The 19,598-nt window shown below is 43.4% G+C and overlaps 1 protein-coding gene across 1 annotated transcript in view; it reads left to right on the forward strand.

The window, feature by feature from the left end:
* arhgef4 (Rho guanine nucleotide exchange factor (GEF) 4) overlaps positions 1-19,598 on the forward strand; it is a 333,579-nt gene that overhangs the window by 238,149 nt on the left and 75,832 nt on the right. The window lies entirely within an intron of this gene.

A 19,598-nucleotide genomic window follows, 5' to 3' on the forward strand; every position in this document is an offset into this window, starting at 1 on the left:
TAGTTCCTCAGTAACTACTCCTCTGAAATTTGATCATGAGTTACTGAAGAACTGACCATTAACTAATAGTTAGTTCCTCATTAGTTCCTCAGTAACTACTCCTCTGAAATTTGATCATGAGTTACTGAAGAACTGACCATTAACTAATAGTTAGTTCATCATTAGTTCCTCAGTAACTACTCTAATTTTGTGTACCTTATTGTAAAGTGTTACCGCGTGCAAAGCCAAATCGTACATGTAAATGCATTTGTGCGTCAGCACTTCAGCCCACTCGACGTGCTGTCAGACGGGGCTGTCCAAATGAAGTACCGAGATACAATGCCTCATCAACTCCACACATCCAGAGGGCAACCCGGTGCAATTTTGCCCTCGGCCCGGAGGCGCAATGCCTGGCTGTGCTGCGTTTTTACGCAGTGGGGAGCTTCCTGGACGTGGTGGGAGACAGCACTGGCCTCAGCAAGGCGTCTGTGTTTTTTTGTTTAAATATAATACATCTCCTCATGATTCTCTTACCAAGACTACTTCTTATCTTGTTTTCATCATGAAAATAGGTCATCAACAAATATTTATCGTCTTAGTTTTTCATTAGAATTATTAGAACACACATACACAGCAGCAGGGAATTAGTGTGTTAGGTAGCAGCACTGTGTGTGACTTATGTGCTGATTAAGTGGTGGGTGATCCATTTGCCTAACATCGATAGTTTCAGCACCACGGTAGTGGCCAGCTCCTGTTAAGAGCTTCTTAAAGAGCGATCTTAAGAGCGATCCTAAGAAGGGCATTAAGAACGCATCTGGGAAACACTCGTATCTTAGCAACCCTTCTTACCAAAGACGTTCTTAACTGTGCTCTTAAGTCTTAAGATCACTCTTAACTGTGAAACATGGCCATTGTCTGTACATAGTCAGTCAGTTTACCTGGTAGGATATTTATGTCCGCTCTCTGTCTCGTCACTTGTGCATACTGTAGCCTACTCATCATGTTGCCTACTGACTACATGGCATTAGCTACTGATGCTCTAGAGGGCCATCTGCTAATAATGATATGCTTAGCAGGAAAAAATAACCACACATCCCAGTAAATGATAACTAATTACTGAATAATACATGAGAGTAAAAAGTAATTGAAATATGTTTTGGGGTTAATTAAAAAAAAATTTAAAAAAAAAAAAGAGGAGAAAATGTTTAGTTTTTTTTAAGCAAATTTTTACCTTGACCTTGACCTAAATGCATTTTCTTGAATTCCATTGATCTCAAAAGTATCACAAACTGAGTGGGCACCCTAAACTTAGTTGGAAATGACACCTTAAATGTTTTTTCTATTGTGTTTGGTTCCAAAGTTAAGCATATTTAAATATTATTGGCGGCCATCTTGAATTTGACCTCTCCCGGGTCTCAGAGGTCAAATCTGACTTCCCTCCACATCTGAAAATAAACCTTATGGTATGTACTAACTATGGTGGAAATTTCATGCTTTTTTCAAAAAGTGCACAATTCCTCATAATTTGAGAGCTTATCCGCTGTACTATGAGGGCCACAGAGAGTGTTGATATTTTTAAAAGCAAACTGAAGATCTACCTTTTTAGCCTGGCTTTTAATTGAGCTGTCTTTTTTTTGTTGTTTGTTTTTCATTTTATTTTTTAAATTTTGTATTTACGATTATTGTTTATTTATTTATTTATTTTTATTAATCTGTTTTTTATTTTTACTTAGCTGGCAGATTGTTCTATTTCGTTACTTATTTATTTTTAACTTATTTATTGACCTATTTATTGACAGATCTAAAATTTCGTTCTTTATTCTGAGTTTTTATCCTGCCTCTGGTGTTTCCTTACTCATGATAGAGTTTCCTCAGTTACAGTTTTATGAGTGATGTTATAATAGTCCGCTACTGTTTAGTCCTTACCATTACAGTCTCTGAATTTATGTGTGTGTGTCTAAGTGTGTGTGTGTGTGTGTGTGTGTGTGTGTGTGTGTGTGTGTGTGGTGGGTGGGTGGGGGGTTATTGCTTTTATTGCGTTCTTTGTGTTGCATTCTGTTTGTATGAAAAGTGCTTTATAAATAAAGTTTGATTGATTGATTGATTGATTGATTGCTATGTTGACGTGGAAAGTCCAGGGGCGTAGCCATCATTTCAGAAGTGAGGGTGACAAATTGTTCAGAGGTCTACTGAGTGATTTGTCATCCTCTCGCATTCAGTTGCACCTCTCCTTAGCAGCTAAAGAGAACACAGCCACAGTACAGCACCAAGGGAACAACTTTAGTTCTTTAAAATGATATACTATCAAAGTCTAAAGTTTTAGCTGCCAAACTCTGGTTGAGTCAGGGATGGTTTTTGCTATGGGCAATGTGGGCGACCGCCCAGGGCGCAATCTATGTGAGGGCCCACGAGAATGTGGGCGACCGCCCAGGGCGCAATCTATGTGAGGGCCCACGAGCGCCCTCCAAAAAAAACAAACAAAAAAAAAAAAGTTTTCTAGACTTCTGCTCATTTCCACGTCAAGTTTGTGGAGTGGGTGCTGGGGTGCCCCTGTTATCACGTTTCAACCAGCAGCAGAAAGGAAAGGCGAATCCTGGCGGTTGTGGGTTGAACGGGGGTCACAGACAGGAATACGGCGGAGGCTCATAGTGCTCTGTGGCGCAAGATAACGGCTTACCAGCGACAGAGAAGTCCGACTCCAGGTCCAGTAATTTCATCTTTCGTTGGTGTCATGACTGCCCAGTAGTTCCTGGACAACCGAGCCGTGGCGGTACACAGGTATGTGGCGTGTCTAGGGTTAGGACTCGTTAGGATTTTAACGATTCCGATTCCTTACCGATTCCTTCTTAACGGTACGATTCCTTACCGATTCCTCTTACCAATTCCTACATTATATTCATTATACTTGCTATACTTAAACAAGTATATAATAAACACAAATGCAATCATACAAATACAAAAACTTTATTCTAACTGTTGCACAGTACAGTTAGATGAAAATACACGTTTGTGTGTGGTGTGTATTTCAGATTTAGAGCTTGTATCACCTCCCTGAGAATATATAACAACAAAAAGTGATTCTCTGATTTCTACAGTAACACTATTACCTCAAATTAACCACAGCAATGTAATAAAAAATACTTATATGCATTAATGCTTGGCCACTGTTAGTTATGTGACAACACCTGAACAGAACATACACACACATTGGCTGTTTGTTTCTACCACTCCCCTCGCTGGAAGTCTCAGACCTCCCGCTGCCCGCTTCCGCCTTGATTAAACGCTAAAAATAAAATAAAAGAGGGAGACTGGTGTCTCCTATTTTATCTTATTTTGTTATATTTCTCCCTCTCTCCTTGCTGGAAGTCTCGGACCTCCCGCCACCCGCCTCCGCCTTGATTAAACGCTGAAAATAAAATAAAAGAGGGAGACAGATTTCTCCTATTTTATCTTATTTTGTTATATTTCTCCCTCTCCCCTCGCTAGAAGCCGACCTCCCGCCGCCCGCTCCCATCTCAAACACGGTGGTCTCCCTCTCCGCTGAGCACCCACAGCGCACACCCGGCCTGTTAAAGCCTGTAACCATAACTACTGTGTCACACAAACTCAGTGCTTTAGTAATTAAATAATGTTTGGCTCGGTCGGGTTTGGACAGAAATATGCGGCCAGTGCCACACTCTAATGGAAATGCACGTGACGTTTTTTTTTGTTTTGTTTTTTACAATCTAGGAACCATTTGCAGGAACCATTACTCCAAATGTGATGGAACCGGTTCCGGAACCGGAACTTTGGACCCGGTTCCAAAAAAGAACCGGATCCGGAACCCAACCCTAGGCGTGTCAGAGGAGAAATGAGCCGTTCACATTTCTCTCTTTGTGGCAGGTAACGGCCCACAAACCTCACTGCACTTTAGGGACTGTTCTTTACTTATGGAGGGACTGTTCTTTACTTGGGCGCCGAGGGATGGTTCGCCCAGGGCGTAAAACTAGCCAGGACCGCTTCTGGGTTGAGTTGACATGGAATGACCCTCGAGCATCTACAGGGTAAGTAGCCAGATAACTAAGTGCCAAATGACAACACTGAACACGTAAAGTTCAGTAAAACACCATTCCTGTTAGCAAGTTATTAGCACACAAAATGGAATGGAAGTGACAAGGTAACAGGGTAATAAGCCACATAATTTAATTTAATGGCATGAAGACAGAAAGTGACACAACACTAAACATAGTATCAACATCAAGATGTATTTTACATTTTAGTCAAATATGACAGCACAGGTGTGCAAAATTAATCAAATATTTTTAAGCCTTCTCCCTGTGCTACCTATTGCAATACAGACAAAAACGTTTTAGAGTATAAATAAAAGTAGTTCTGAAATAGCTGTGAAAATTAATCTTAGAGTCACTCTTATCCTATAGACATTTCCTTAGCCAGTTATAATTTCTCCTTACCCGTGAAGCCTTGGGCTGATAATTGGTGTTGCTGTCAGGTCCCTGTCCTGATACCTGCCTGGTTTCTCCCTGTCCCTCTTTTATCTATTGCAGTGATATAGATAATAAATGTGCAAAGTAAAATTTATAATAGGATTAAGAATAGTAGTGGTGACATAGCTGTGGAAATTGACCGCAAAGGCACTTTTATGCTCTAGATATTTTTCTCAGCCAGTTAAATGACCTAACCTGTGAAGACCCTGCATGATCATCCTTGCTGGCCTCTGGTCCACTGTCTCCTCCCTGACCCTGCTCTTCTATTGTGGCAATAAAGGTTAAAAAAATATGAGGAAAGCAAAATTTTGAAATAGAATTAGGAATAGCAGTAGTGAAATTGCTGTGGAAATTAACCTCAAAGTCACTTTTATGCTATAGATATTTTTTCTCGGCCAGTTATAATCTCTCCTCACCTATGAAGACCCTGCATGATCATCCTTGCTGGCCTCTGCTCCACTGTCTCCTCCCTGACCCTGCTCTTTCTATTGTAGCAATAAAGATTAAAAAAATAAGACATTTAACAACAAAACATTTAAGGAGGGCTCAGAAAAACACGTTACCACATATTAAAAACAAATTGAACGATGGAACAGCTGTAAAAAGTGCAGGGGACGGAGGGCACAGATACAGGAAGTGCAGGGGACATGTCCCACGTGTACCCTGCGTCCGCTACGCCCATGGGAAAGTCCATGACTAAATGTCTATATGTGACAACGTCGGAGTGAGAATATGTTGGCTAAAAACCCATGGTAGTGCCTTGAATCCAGGGAGATGGCACACACATATGCACAGACAATATGGAGCTAACAAAAACAACACGTGCAGGATGTGACAGGGCTTGTAGGCCATCACTGTTGACACTGTTGAGGCACTGACCTCAATGCACCCTGGGTAGCCATGAACAACACACCCATCAGAAAGACTCCAGGCACGTGTGTGTGTGTGTGTGTGTGTGTGTGTGTGTGTGTGTGTGTGTGTGTGTGTGTGTGTAATGAATAATAACAAATTTTAAAAATTGCATTTCACCAGTAAGGGATCAATAAAGTGCTACTTAGATCATAAAGGACCCCTCCCATGGAACCCTCATTCTGCTGTCTGAAAAAAGATATCAGAGCTTCCAGGCAAGATCCTCCAGACTCAGCAAAGGCCTTTCCCCCCAGACTGTCAGACTGCTCCACACTCTGTTGTCCCCCAGCTCAACATGACAAGCACAGAGCCATGTACTGCATGTTTGTACATTGTTTTGTATGTTGTTGTTTGTCTGAATGGTTCCTTCACTCCCATTGAATGTTGCATCATTCATTCTCTTTGTTTTGCACCGCAGATTAAAAGCAACAGTTTCCCCCCTCAAAGTACAGTACTGCACCTCTCTCTAATCTCTTATCTTATCTTATGTATAAATTACTTTGTAATTAGATTTTTCTTCTGAGACTATTGCCAGATTTCATATCAATCTGCTCTTTCCTTGCTAGATCAGTTCAAATGAACAGTATGTGAATGCAGCAAACAGCACTCAACCTTAAAGCCCTGCAAATGCATGCACACAAATGCACACAATCCATTTATCTTGACATCCGTCCATTATTCTGCATGGCCTCCACCCTCTGTTCCTCTCATTCAAACACTCCAATCCCCCACCCACCCAGAGGTTGCTAGGGCCCTGCCTCAACTACTCTGGTATCCAGGATACGGTGACACACTCTGCATCCTGATTGGCTGCCAGCTATGCAAGGGTGGGCACACAAAAAAGGAAGGGAAGGAAGGGAAAAAAATAAAAGAGGGTGTTTCTGATGCTTAGATGGATGGCTGAGGCAGCACAGCTCCAGGCAGAGCAGCGAGCACCATTTTAGCAAGAGCTCTGAGCGGGGAAAACGTGGGCTGAGACGGAGTGATAGAAGAGGAAAAAAACAAACCAGAGGAAGAATAGATGGCCAGTTGGTTTGAGAGGTAAAAATGACTGAGTATATGTAGGTAAGAGTGAGAGAAGAGCGGGCCGGAAAACAAGGGGACAGAGGGATAAAAGGGGAGGAAGGAAAAGACAAGGAGGCATGAGCACGAACAACAGAGATGCAGCATCCCATTCTCTGCCTTTTATTCTGACATCCTGACTAAGACACGGAGAGGAGGAACCAAAGGGAAAAAAAACTAGAGTGGTGGAAGATCGAAAGTAGAAAGAGAGGGGAGGTGCCTGTTCCTCAAAGAGGAGAAAAGGAGTAAAGGAGGACGGGGGTTTGGGGAGGGGAGGCTGGGGTGCTCAGCACGTAAAACACAAGAAGCCTCACAGCGCGCAGCTTCACACACACGCTGACACAGATAGGCACCCAGCCTCCACTGGCAGGCCGGGGCAACACTGGGCATTGGCAAAGTGGCAGGAGAAGCAGAGGAGGCAACCGCTGGGGCAGAGCGGAGGAGGAGAGCAGCACTAGAGGACAACGACGGAGATAGCCGAGGAGGAGGACGAGGTGACGCGGTGTGGTGTGGAGGCTCGGCGCTGAGGGAAAGACGACGGGGGAGGGGCAGCGGTGCTGAGGAGGAGGAAGAGGAGGAAGCCAGGGGACTGATGGCTCGCGGCAGCGGCTCAGGAAGGTGGAGCAGGCAGAGGTTGGGATTCTTCAACACTATGCTGCGCTGCAACCTCCCCCCAGAGACCCAGAAAGTGGTGGTGTTCCTCATCATGATGCTGCTCATCATCATCAATGTGGTGCTCATGTTCCTGCTGGCCTTCCAGTAGAGCGCACACACACAGACCAATACTCTCTCTGTCTCTCTTTCTTTGTCTCTCTCTCTTCCTCACACACACACACACACACACACACACACACACACAAAAAGACCAGATGAAGTGAAACACAGAAGGACCAAGAAGCAGAGGAGGACTGCCCTGTTGATGAGCGGGGCTGCTGAGATTGATGGGGGTCCAACATTGCAGAAGCAGAACACAGGTACAACCAGGAGGAGAACCAACATAATTTTGTGTGAGAATGGGTAAATTGTGTATATTTGTGTCATCAGAAACATGAGAGACACCAGAGCTGTTTGTTGTATATGAGCTGTAAAGAGTGAGTTTGTCAGAATGTAGAGAAACATTGTTTTCTCTAATACCAAAAGTGATGAGTACTAATGCAGATGGTTTCATTCATCAGGTTTTCAGGTATCACTCTCTGTGATTTTAGACACCCCAATATAATGATGGTGATGCACTTCAGGTTGTGATGCTTGAAGGTAGCTTATGTTATTCTATGTTTTACTAGTTGTCAACAAATTCCATAAAAAGACCCAAACCAACAATTAGTCTGTCTCTTAATACCCTCTGATTTCCCTATCCTGTCTGTGGCTGTCAGCTTCAAGCCTATTGGATCCAACTGAAGATGTCAATCAAAAACTTCTCACATAGTTTCATTTGTCAAAAAAGGTCAGTACTTCGATAGAACAGATGGACACTCTAGTCTTTATCTAGCATTATTCAAACAGGAAGAAATTTGATGGGGTCTATTTTCAGTGGCAGATGAAAACACATTTGGTGTTAGAGTGCGCATGTCAGGAAACATTCATGTGGATGTGGGCTTACTGATGTATATTTAATAGATGTTTTTTTCACAGTGGAGCTCTGGCACGAAGAAATAAGATAGATTAGGCGTTGGATGCACACATAAGAATTGTTTGCAGGATTAATTTATTGTTTGATTATCTTCTGCACATGGTGTCCACAATTAGTTTGGATGATCCACAGAACACACTTTGATATGGAGCACTTCTAGTTTGAGAAAATGTTTTTTTGGTTTGGACGATGGGACCCTTTGAGAAGTAGCAGTAATATAACAGAGAGCTTTCAGGTGATCTAACACTGTGGCATCTCAGCTCATAGATGATCAATTAGAACTAATTGTGTTCTGAACATACAACTGTTTCAACTGAACACCATAGACAGGGCTATTGTGTGCTGATTTGATCTACCTATTTTAAGATGATTAATTTAGTGTCATGTATTATAACATTAATGTAAAACATGTAACATAATGTAATATCATTCAACCTGTTAGTGAGTATGACATGACTCTGTTGTTGTACTGATGAAAGTAGTGCTGTGGACTAATGCCCATAATACCTTCCAAACATGTTTTATCTGCTTTTATTACCAACTACAACTGATTTGAGTCCTCACTCCTCTGACACAGGTGTTTGTTCTACATGAATTTGCCATGATGATACTCAGTGTGTTTACATGCACAGTTAGATCGAGCTACAGTTATAGCTCGAGTAGTCCATTAAACTGGACTACAGTCCTTGTCCCAGTATACAAGCACGGGAGAGGAATCGAATCGATTTATTGACTGAAGTTTGTCTGACTCCACTACTCCGATAGGTGGTCATATGCCCCCTTTCAGCTTTTCAGTATTGGACCTTTTTCTGGTTGACCTATTACGTCACAGACCAAACAATCGAGCGTCATCCAGCTGTTCCACCCCTTTGTTGAATAGGTCGCCATTCCCTGTTTTCCTCCCATCCATGTATTTAAAAATATTTAACTCTTTCAGCTGACACAGTATGAACTCTGTTTCCTTGTCTGTCTAAAAAAAACACAGCTCTGGATGTAGATTTCCCCATGTTGTTATCAGCTTCTTTATCTGTTTGGGTCTGATTGACTGTATACATGCAGGAGTAAAAGTCCGTTTTTGGTTGGACTTGCACAATAAATCTGTTTTCACTAATGTCATGCACAGACTGCAGCAACAATAGCAACTGTTCTGATAGTTAAGCTAAATCAGGGGTCTTAGATTTGCTTGTTGGCCACTGATCAGGTGTTCTCACATAGAGGAGGCTGCTTTAAAGGGACAGTTCATCCAAAATCAAAAATACATATTTGAACCCTCACCTGTAGTACTAATCAATCCACTGTAGATTGTTTTGGTGTTAGTTGCCCATTGATGGAGATATCTGCATTAAAGATGCCTGCCTTCCCTCCAATACAATAGAGCTAGATGGCACTCAGCTTGTGGTGCCCAAAGCGCAAAAAAAAAAAAACTTTATTCATCCTACACTTGGGAAATTCACGTGTCTTTCCAGAAATCATGACCCAGTTAGTCAAGATAATCCATAGATCTTGTTGTGAGCAGTTTCATGTAGGAACTATTTTCTTTTTGCCAAACTACACCCACCAACTTGATTACGGTGCAGAAGGAAGCTCAGTGGTGCTAGGTGAGCTAGCAGCAGATGCACTGTTGGGTGAAATGTGCCTTCAGGGCTTAATGCTAGAAAGGGAATTTGGCAATCAGAGGAACCAAAATCAGCTTTATTGGCCAAGTATATGTAAATATATACAAGGAATTTGACTCTGGTCTTATTTTGCTTTCAACGTTCATATACAAAATAGACATACAGCTGAAAACAAGAACAATAAAGCTGGACTAGGTAAACACAAACACTTTACTCTTATAAACATTTGACTACTATAGAAACATCTACAACACCATGTATGTGGGGTGGCTGTGGCTCAGAGGTAGAGCGGGTCATCCACCAATCCTTGAGCAAGATACTGAACCCCAAATTGGTCCTGATGATGCTTCCATCGGTGTGTGAGTGTGTTAAAAACCGAGTAGCAGGTGGCACCTTAATGGTAGCCTCGGCCACCGGTGTATGAATGTGTGTGTGAATGGGTGAATGTGACATGTGGTGTAAAATACGCTTTGAGTGGTCGGATGACTAGAAAGGTGCTGTACAAATGCAGGTCCATTTACCGTTTATGTAATGTAAAACAGTTGCACAATAGTGCAAAGGTACAAAGTGCAAATGGTGCTGGAATAAATATGGAAGGACAGATGTAACATTGCCTTATGTACAGGTAGGTGGTAGGTGGATATGGCAGTACAAACAGCATATACAACATGCTTGGACTATGTTTGACAGATATTCACAAGTTTACAGTGTTAAATTAAACTTTGACGATATGGAATTTAAAGGGTGGGTGCTTGCTGTTAAAGGGTTATAGGGCTATTGCACAGGGAGTGTTCCTGACACTATGGACTGGTGCTAAGTGTTAATCATAGTGACAGCCTTGTTGTGTCTGTTTTTTTGATGTACAGTGTTCTGTAGCACCTCCCAGAGGGGAGAGGGTGGAGCAGGTTGTGTTCAGGGTGTGATGGTCTGCAGTGATGTTACCTGTGGCCTTTCTGACTCTGAAGGTGTAGAAGTCCTGGATGGAGAGCAGGCTGGTACCAGTAATTCCGTTTGCAGACCTGACAGTGCATTGTAGTCTGTCCCTGTCCTGTTTGGTGGATGATTTAAATAACACTGAATACTGCAGTGTAGAACTGGTGCAGGAATCACATCCTCTACTAAGTCTTTCTCGTGATGGCATCAATGTTGAACATCCACTAGAGTCCCTGGGAGATGGTGGATCCCAGAACCTGATGGCTTCCAGTGTTGCTGAGTACAGTGGGGGGCTGGGGGTGGGGGCAGTGTTAGAAGGCTCATCTCAAAGTCCATTGTAATGTCCACAGTTTTAACAGTGTTCAGCTCTAGGTTGTTCTGACCACACCAGAGGGTCAGCTGTCCAATCTTCTGTCTGTATGCAGACTCATCATCCCTGATGAGGCTGATGACTGTTGTGTCGTCTGCACATTTTTTGAGTTTAGCTGACAAATCTCCTGAGGTGCCATCGCTAGTGTAGAAGGAGAAGAGCAGTGGGGAAAACACACATCCCTGAGGGACACCAGTGCTCATTAGGAGTGTAACAGTACACATATTCATATTGAACTGTTTGGTACGAGGCTATCAGTTTGGTACACACTGCAAACTGAACTATACAATTAACTATCCTATTACATTTGGAAAACAAAATATACAGCTTAAACTGTGTTTGATTTAATGTTCTCAGTGTCACTGCGCTCAACAAAGCAGCCCACAGGATGGAACAGGCAACATGCTGTCTGCCCCTCCCTTCGCCAAACCAGAACATTCTACTCCAGTGAAAGACACTGGGAGGCAGCTATGTTAAGCTAGCTCATTACAAGATGGTTAGTAACACCATTACCAGACCAAAAATAGAAGATTGTCTGATAACCTACAGTTCTACTGTTTGTAGCCACTTTGGTTTCACTGTTAATTACGAGGGATGATGGAGACAGAGAGTGGTGGATGACAACACAGCGAGCCGAAGAACAAGCCGTCGCGCAGCTGAAGACTCTCCTTAGCAGCTAACACAATAGCCCAGTAACATACACGATCCCTGAGCTGAGGAACGAGCCGCTGTGTGGCTATAGCCGCTTGTTTGCCAGCTAATAGCAGCTAAGGTTAGCACAAAGCACCTCACCCACAGCAGTGAGCAGTAAATGCTGGCGGGCCGCATAGCCGTGATGGCTGTTTTGCTTGTGTTGATATGACTGTGGCATTTCACAAAGATGTTTATTCATTCATCAAGGAAATTTCTCTGGTGTTTCTATTTTTGCTGTATCATAAATATACTGAATTGTGACACCACTGTATTGAATGGAACCAAACCATGAATTTTGTGAGGCGTTACACCCATGGTGCTCATGGACCGGGTGCTTTCCCCAGCCTTACCTGCTGCCCCTGGTCTGTCAAGAAGTTAGTGATCCACGGACAAGTGGAGGTCCAAACAGTCAGCTGGCTGAGTTTGGGTGTGAACGATGTCTGGGATGATGGTGTTGAATGCTGAGGTAAAGTCCACAAACAGGCTCCTTACATATGTCCCTGAGGAGTCGGGATGTTGCAGGATGTAGTGCAGTCCCATGTTGACCCCATAAGCCCTGACCTGTTTGCCGGGTAGGCAAACTGCAGGGGGTCCAGCAGGGGTCCTGTGATGTCCGTCAGGTGGGCCAACACCAGTCTCTCAAAACATCTCATGACGACAGAAGTCAAGGTAACAGGCCTGTAGCCATTTAGTCCTGTTTTGGTAGGTTTCCTTGGGACCAGGTTAATGGTGGAGTGATTGAAGCAGGAGGAGACTTGACACAGCTCCAGTGATCTGTTGAAGAGCTGTGTGAGGATCGGAGCCTGCTGGTGAGCACAGACTTTCAGACAAGAAGGAGACACATCGTCTGGTCTGGGTGCCCACCTGATCTCCTGTCTGTGATATAGTGGACACACATCCTCTTCACAGATCCTCAAGGTGGTTGTGTGATGTCAGTTGAGGGGTGTGAAGGTGGGCTTATCAAACCTGCAGTACAAAACATTGGGGTTGTCAGCCATGTTCTCCTGTAGCTGGTGGTGTCCTGCAGGCTCCTCCACACTGATGCAGGGTCATTGGCTGAAGACCTGTTTTTAGAGTAGCTCCTCTGATGTCCTTCATCAGAATGTGTGTGGCCCAATTGTACAGAAGTCTGTTCTCATTTCTGTAGGCCTCCTCCTTGGCCTAATGAAGCTGTTTGGCTTTTGGTGTAAACCAAGGTTTGTTGTTGTTGTATGAGTTGTCTTGTATGTCAGTGAGTTCATCCAGGTCTGTAGCTGCAACCTCAAAAACACTCCAATCAGTGCAGTAAAAGGAGACTTGTAACTCTAGCTTCTTCTCATTGGTCCATCTCCCCACAGTCTTTACCACAGGCTTAGTAGATTTTAGTTTCTGCCTGTCGATCGGGAGGAGATGAACAAGAAAGTGACCAGAGAATCCCAAAGCTGCATCCTTTAATCTGATGAAGCAGTGGTCCAATGTGTTATTGGTGGGACACTTATCATTTTATCATGTTGTCTGTGTTTGACAGTTCGTGGCTGAGGTTTGTTCTGTTAAAGACCCTAGTAACAATGAGCAGGGAGTTGGCATGTTTTTTCTCCATGGTAGTAATCTGGTCAGCCAGGTGTTGTAACACTAACATATTAACAAGAGATACTCTATACCCACATTGAATAAAAGGGTATACATTCAATTAAATGAGTTTTTAGATGAGGACTGCTATATTCTTGAACACTGTGACATCTATACACCTACCTTTGTTTATGTAGAAGTAGATCACTTCTCCTGTTGTTGACATGGTGCGCTTGTAGGAGTTGGTAGCCTGGTAGATGGAGTGGCAGTGTCCAGAATTTGTTCACCAAGCTGGATTTCAGTGATGCACAGGGCAGCAGATCTGCAAAAGTATGTGTTTGATTGTGTGTGTGTGTGTGTGTGTGTGTGTGTGTGTGTGTGTGTGTGTGTGTGTGTGTGTGTGTGTGTGTGTGTGTGTGTGTGTTAGCCATTGCTGTTGCCATAGTGACCCTTAGTCATGCTCTGTGAGTGCTGTCATGATGCTTGACCTGTTTACACCAAGCTGCATGTCGCCATTTCTATCATAACATTAATGCGAGGATATTGTGATGTCATGTAGTCAAACAGGATTCTGGAGAGAAGGGCAGCAGAGAGGCAAGATGGTGTGGGTGTGTTGCTTAGCAACAGCCATATCGTCTGTTTTCCTCATCCCCATGATGGATCAGTGAAGCTAAGAGCCAGATCGCAGGCAGAAAAATAAAACCATTTTGTCTTTAGCAACACGGGTGAGGTAATGCGAAAGACTGTTGTCTCTGCAGGACTGAGGCTGAGCAGCACAATGGTCGGCCTCTGTAGAGCCTGGGGCCATGTTGACGCAGTGAAACTAGCAGTGTGTACAGGGTGCTGTGAAATATGACCACTGCAGTGTCTTCATCAATAACACTGGCTTCATTTCCTTCTGCTCTTTCCATGTTTATGCTTTCTTTTCCTCTGTCTCTCACACTTCCTCTTTCCTGTTGTATCTCTGTCTCAGTAAACGTCCACCTTAGCTCCTCATTCTATTCTCCTTCTGCACTCACACTTCAGGGCAATCAATGAGTGCATTTACATGACCATGAATAAACACATTATGAGGCTTATCTGGTCATGATCTTATTAAGGATATGTTGTTTACATGAGCACAAAGCAATCAGGTTATTCACAGCCCGGCGCCAGCACCTGTGATGTTTACAAAAACAAGGTGACAGTGGTAGATGAGTGCCGGAAGAAATATTAAAGTCTATACTGTATTGTGCATTTCTTACCCCTTTTCAATGACACTACTCTTTTCTTTGCTCCAATCACCAGCATCTCTCTGTTCTGAGTGAATCCATGTCTCTCTCAACACACACTTGCCGTACATACATGCAGAGTTAATGTTATTACTGAAAGCAGCTACGGTACTCTCATGACACTGTCGTCCACACTGAGGCCAGTCACTACCACTGCTTGTGACAAGGGAGAAGCGCATGAACATACACAGCCTCTTTCATTACCAAAAGACTGAACGCTGTTTCTTCATCACCCCACAAGTGAGACGCTGCAACTGTGGCAGTCCTCAATAATTGGGGTAACATGTTAACATGTAGTAGTGTGCTGTTTCTCTGGGAGTACTCTTACCAGCATATTCAGGTTTCTCATAACTGGAATGAGGCTTTTTACAAACACACTGCTCAAACACATACGCTGTATACTCCAAAAAACCCAGTCATAAACGGGTTATTCAGGTCCATGGCTATGTCTGAAATCACTCAGTATTTGCTAAATAGTTCACTATATAGTGAGTTTGTAGTGCTGTCCCAGTGTATAGTGGGAGTTATTATACCCTATATAGTGGACTCAAAATATCCCACAATACAGCATGAAAAGTAGCGTATAACCGATGGTCACTCACCAAGCACTATTCCCCCTCATGCAATGCAGCAAACGACAGGACTGTATAGGACGGGCACCGAGATGGACAAGAGGAGAGAGAGCAACTCGATTACAACCTGCTGTACATGTTTAACTTCCAATGACATATTGAAGTTTGTTTTACCAGTTTTTTTTGCCATGTAATAAACTGTCAGTTTAATGTGTAGTTGTCAGTCCCTGAAGAGATAAAAATATATCAGCAGTCGATCTTTTCCAGTAGAGGGTTGCCAACTTTTCAAAAAACCTTGGAGTGAGATTCAGCGGGGCCAACCACAATTTCGTTGTTTAAGCCGACACATAAAATTTTTGTTTGTCAACTGATTTGACAGATGCGATCCTGATCCCCATGCATCCTAACGGATTTTTGGGGTGCCTGCTGGAGATGGATAGGGCCTAAAACCTTACATACAAATACCGTACATAGAGAGACAATGGTGGTATAGTGGGGGTGTGGGGGACCTCCCCCAGAAAATTTTGGATGTGGTAGATGTGATTTCCTGCATTCTGGTGGGTTTAGGGGTAGCATTCTGGAGATGGGCAATACCTACATTCATTCAAAGCCACCCTTTTGAAATAGAATTAGGAAGAGTAGTAGTGAAATCGCTGTGGAAAATTAACCTCAAAGTCACTTTTATGCTATAGATATTTTCTCTCAGCCAGTTATAATCTCTCCTCACCTGTGAAGACCCTGCATGATCATCCTTGCTGGCCTCAATAAAGTATATCTTATCTTATTATCTTATTGGTCCACTTTGTCCTCCCTGAACCTGCTCTTTCTATTGTAGCAATAAAGATTAAAAAAATATGTGCAAAGCAATAGTGAGCACAAGGTCTTATTAAGGAGGAGGTTTTTTTCCCTTGAAACTAGCAAACAAGCGATTCAGAGAGCAGTTTTCCACAGAAACATTTGGCTTCACTCCATTTCACTCAACCAGTATGCCGGTCAGGCGGAGTCTGCCCCTCTCCTCTCCTCTCCTCTCCTCTCCCCTCTCTTAAGTCTGGCTGCAAACTTCAACTCCGCCCACCCGGCGCACTGGCTGTTTGAAATTAATTTAAAATACTCAGGTGCCAGCCTTTTTTCCAGCGTTCGTCACTGGCGTGAGAATTGGTTGGGCAGAGTGAGACCGTGAGATGGAAGGTGAATGCGTCTGCCACATGCCAGATGATACACAGTGTCGGCCCGCCCAGCCTGACCTCCATGGTCCTCTCCGCCACTCTCACCCACACTTGAGCTGTTCTGGGATACACAGTGTCAGCCCGCCCGGCCTGACCTCCGCGGTCCTCTCTGCTCCTCTCACCCACACTTGAGCATCCGTCCAGGGAGGGCCACGGAGGTCAGGCCAGGCGGGACCATAGGTGAGTGGGTCCCAAGTCTCGAGCCCTGCCCGGGACCACGGGTGGGAGCTCCGGGCAATTCCACTTTAACCCAAAACGAGTGCTCAGGATAACCAGATAAGCAGATAACGTCAACTAGGGAAAATAAAATGAAAACACCACAGTTGTAGCCTGTTAGCTAACATGAGCTAAACTAGTTAACAGCTAACGAAAGATAACGTTAGCTGGTGGGGACCTGTGCTAAGCCATATACACCGAGTCGTGCCTCCCCAGGAACCTCTTTTAACGGTCACAGAATAAACAACATAGCTATTTTCTGCCGATTTATTCCAATTAGCTTACCTGAAACCAACTGAGATGAGATGCTGCGACCTGCGAGCTCAGTTCCAAACAAAGATCGTGGAGATGAAATTCCACCTTCTGTGGCGACTTCCGTATGTGGGCAGTTAAGGGCCGACCCAAAGCCGACGTAACAGAGATGTTTGATGAGCTGGGACAGCAGAGTATTAAATTTAAAGATATCTGCCCATGCGGCCGACGCTTGTCAGACGTTATAAATTAAGGGCCCATGTGTCGTCCTTAGGCCGACGTTGGCCAGATGTATGTGTGCTATCTGGCTATATAGTCCTCTACATAGAACTACATAAATACACTCAGGGCCGAATTCACAAAGAATGAACTGCGGCCACTGATAGCACCTTGAATTGCACTTCATTTGCACCCGCAGTTTGCTCCGTCTTAACGTCCTATTCACAAAGGATATTGCGCTAATGATATACCAGCGCAAACACGCCCACAAAGTTTGGCAGCTGAGTGCAGTTTGCCCCTGATATGCCCCTGATTGCAATAAGCCACACATGGCAAAGTATAAATGCTGGCCTTGCGCCAAGAACACCGTAGCAGAATAATGGCAGACTTTGTTTGGCAAAGTACTGAATACTGTATACCCTCATGTAGTGATGTCTGCTGGTGAGTCAGTCTAACAGTGTCGGATGGGTTGAGGCTGTGGATTTGACCAAGTTTGACCACTTTATCACTATTCCCTCTCACTTGTAGCTGTTTTTTCGTTATCTTTTGAATTTAATATGAATTATGGAACCGTTTTTGTTCACGTTTGTTTCCCCCGTTTCGTAAAATAAATTATTGAAAGTTGCTTTTGAAGTGCGTGACAGAAGTGCGTTTTGAGAACGACCGCAGACTGTCACCTGTTCAACGCATCAATATCTTCGGATGCCATTAAAGTAATAATGATTATAATAATAATGTCAAAATATTATTTACAGACTGATTTAACAGACGATCACTGCTGCCACGATCACTGGAAAGTCTGGGCGAGAGGCTTCCACAGAGGAGCGCCCAGTTTGCACCAGCTTTCTAAAGACGTTATTTACTTCACTCAAACTGCGTGTGGCTATTAGCGCTGGTGTTAGTGAATTAGACGTTGTTTATCAATGAGGCTCATTTGCATAGAAATGGGCCAGTTTTCCGCCAAATATATGCATATTACCTCATTTAAATACGTGCAAATAACACCGGAGCACCGAAACACAATCTGCTTGGCAGCACAGTTAGTGGAGCATTTCACCCTCTGCGCATGCTTTGTGAATTAGATGGTATCTCTTTGCTCCATTTTTACCGGTTTAGCGGCCGCAAAAGCCACGCAATCCTTTTGTGAATTCGGCCCTCAATGTCTGCTGAACTTTGCCTTTTAAGCCTACATCCAAACTTACTGATAAAGTTAGAAGATACAAAGTGAACTATGTGTGCTGAATTATGGGCCAGCCTTGACCTAATTACATCAAAGCAGACTTCACTGAACACACCTTGACTGTGTCTGAACCCATATTTGATCCCAGTTCTATTAAGCATACACTATGTACCAGTGTTGACGGTGCATTATTTGACGATGAATGGGCCAGCTGATGTTAGTAACATTTATACTTTGTACTCAGAGGAAATGGTGCACAATATGCTGTGACACACTGCCTTGTCCTCCTCCTGCTCTAACAGAGAGGGAGGTGTGTATAAAATCAACAGTCTGCTCAGCAGCAGACTCTGCTTTAGCTCCCTATCCTGCTAGATTCTAAGGCTGCTCACTTTTAACGGTCCAATCAAATGCAAATGATTTGATAAAAATCCCTCTTGTAACTCTGCACTGCTCAAATATTCTGTTTCACTCAGTACATTTACATGCACGGTAAAGTCAAGTTAGGGTTATAGCTGGAATAGGCTATTTAATTGGACCTACTATCCTTGTCCCAGTATACAAGCATGGGAGGAGAATAGATTCATCAACCGCAGTTTGTCCAACTCTGCTACAATACGTGGTCATATGCCCCCTTTCAGCTTGTTAGTATTGGACCTTTTTGTGGTTAACCTATTGACATCACAGACCAAACAACTGACAAACAAGTTAGCTAGCAGCAAACTGGTACCATGGTGGACAACTTTACAGCTCTGTACATTACGTCCATCCAAAAATGCACAGCTCTGGATGTAGATTACTGCATGTTGTTACCGGCTTCTTTTTCGTCTGTTATCCATTTAATGCTATTTGACTTCTGGTTCAGAGCCTGGGGCAGAAACTGGAGCATGCGTAGAGCACCTTGTTCAGTCTGGGTCCAATTGACTGTGTACATGCAGGAGTAATTTGACTCCCAGTCACATTATCTGGGTGTGTTGGTCCGACTTTGAGAAATTCGACCAAGTATGATTTCAGTTGCCCTGAAAATTAAACCAAGCCTGGGTTCATTCAGACGAACACAATAAATCAGTTTTCTCTAATGTCATGTAAATGTGGTTATGAATGTTATGAAATGTGGTTCATCATTTGTTTTCCCCTCAGGATGAATCGTAAGAACTTAAGTCCTCTGATTTTTCATAAGGTCAAAATCTTTGTTTTTAATACTTTGGCACATGATAAAAATGCCTATAAAACATTCCCATCAACCTCAGTTGTACTTTGTGTTTAATGCTAATTAGAAAATGTTAGTAACAATAAAATAAGATGGTGAAAATGGTAGGTATCAGAGCTGCTAAACAGCACATCAGCATGTTAGCCTCCTGACTTGAGTATTATTCAGCTTCTTTTCCAAGTAAAAGTCATTGTAATGTAATGCCATCATTCAGCCTACTTATAAGGCACA

This window comes from Epinephelus moara, chromosome 12 (assembly GCF_006386435.1).
Source record: "Epinephelus moara isolate mb chromosome 12, YSFRI_EMoa_1.0, whole genome shotgun sequence".
NCBI classification, from domain to species: domain Eukaryota; kingdom Metazoa; phylum Chordata; class Actinopteri; order Perciformes; family Serranidae; genus Epinephelus; species Epinephelus moara.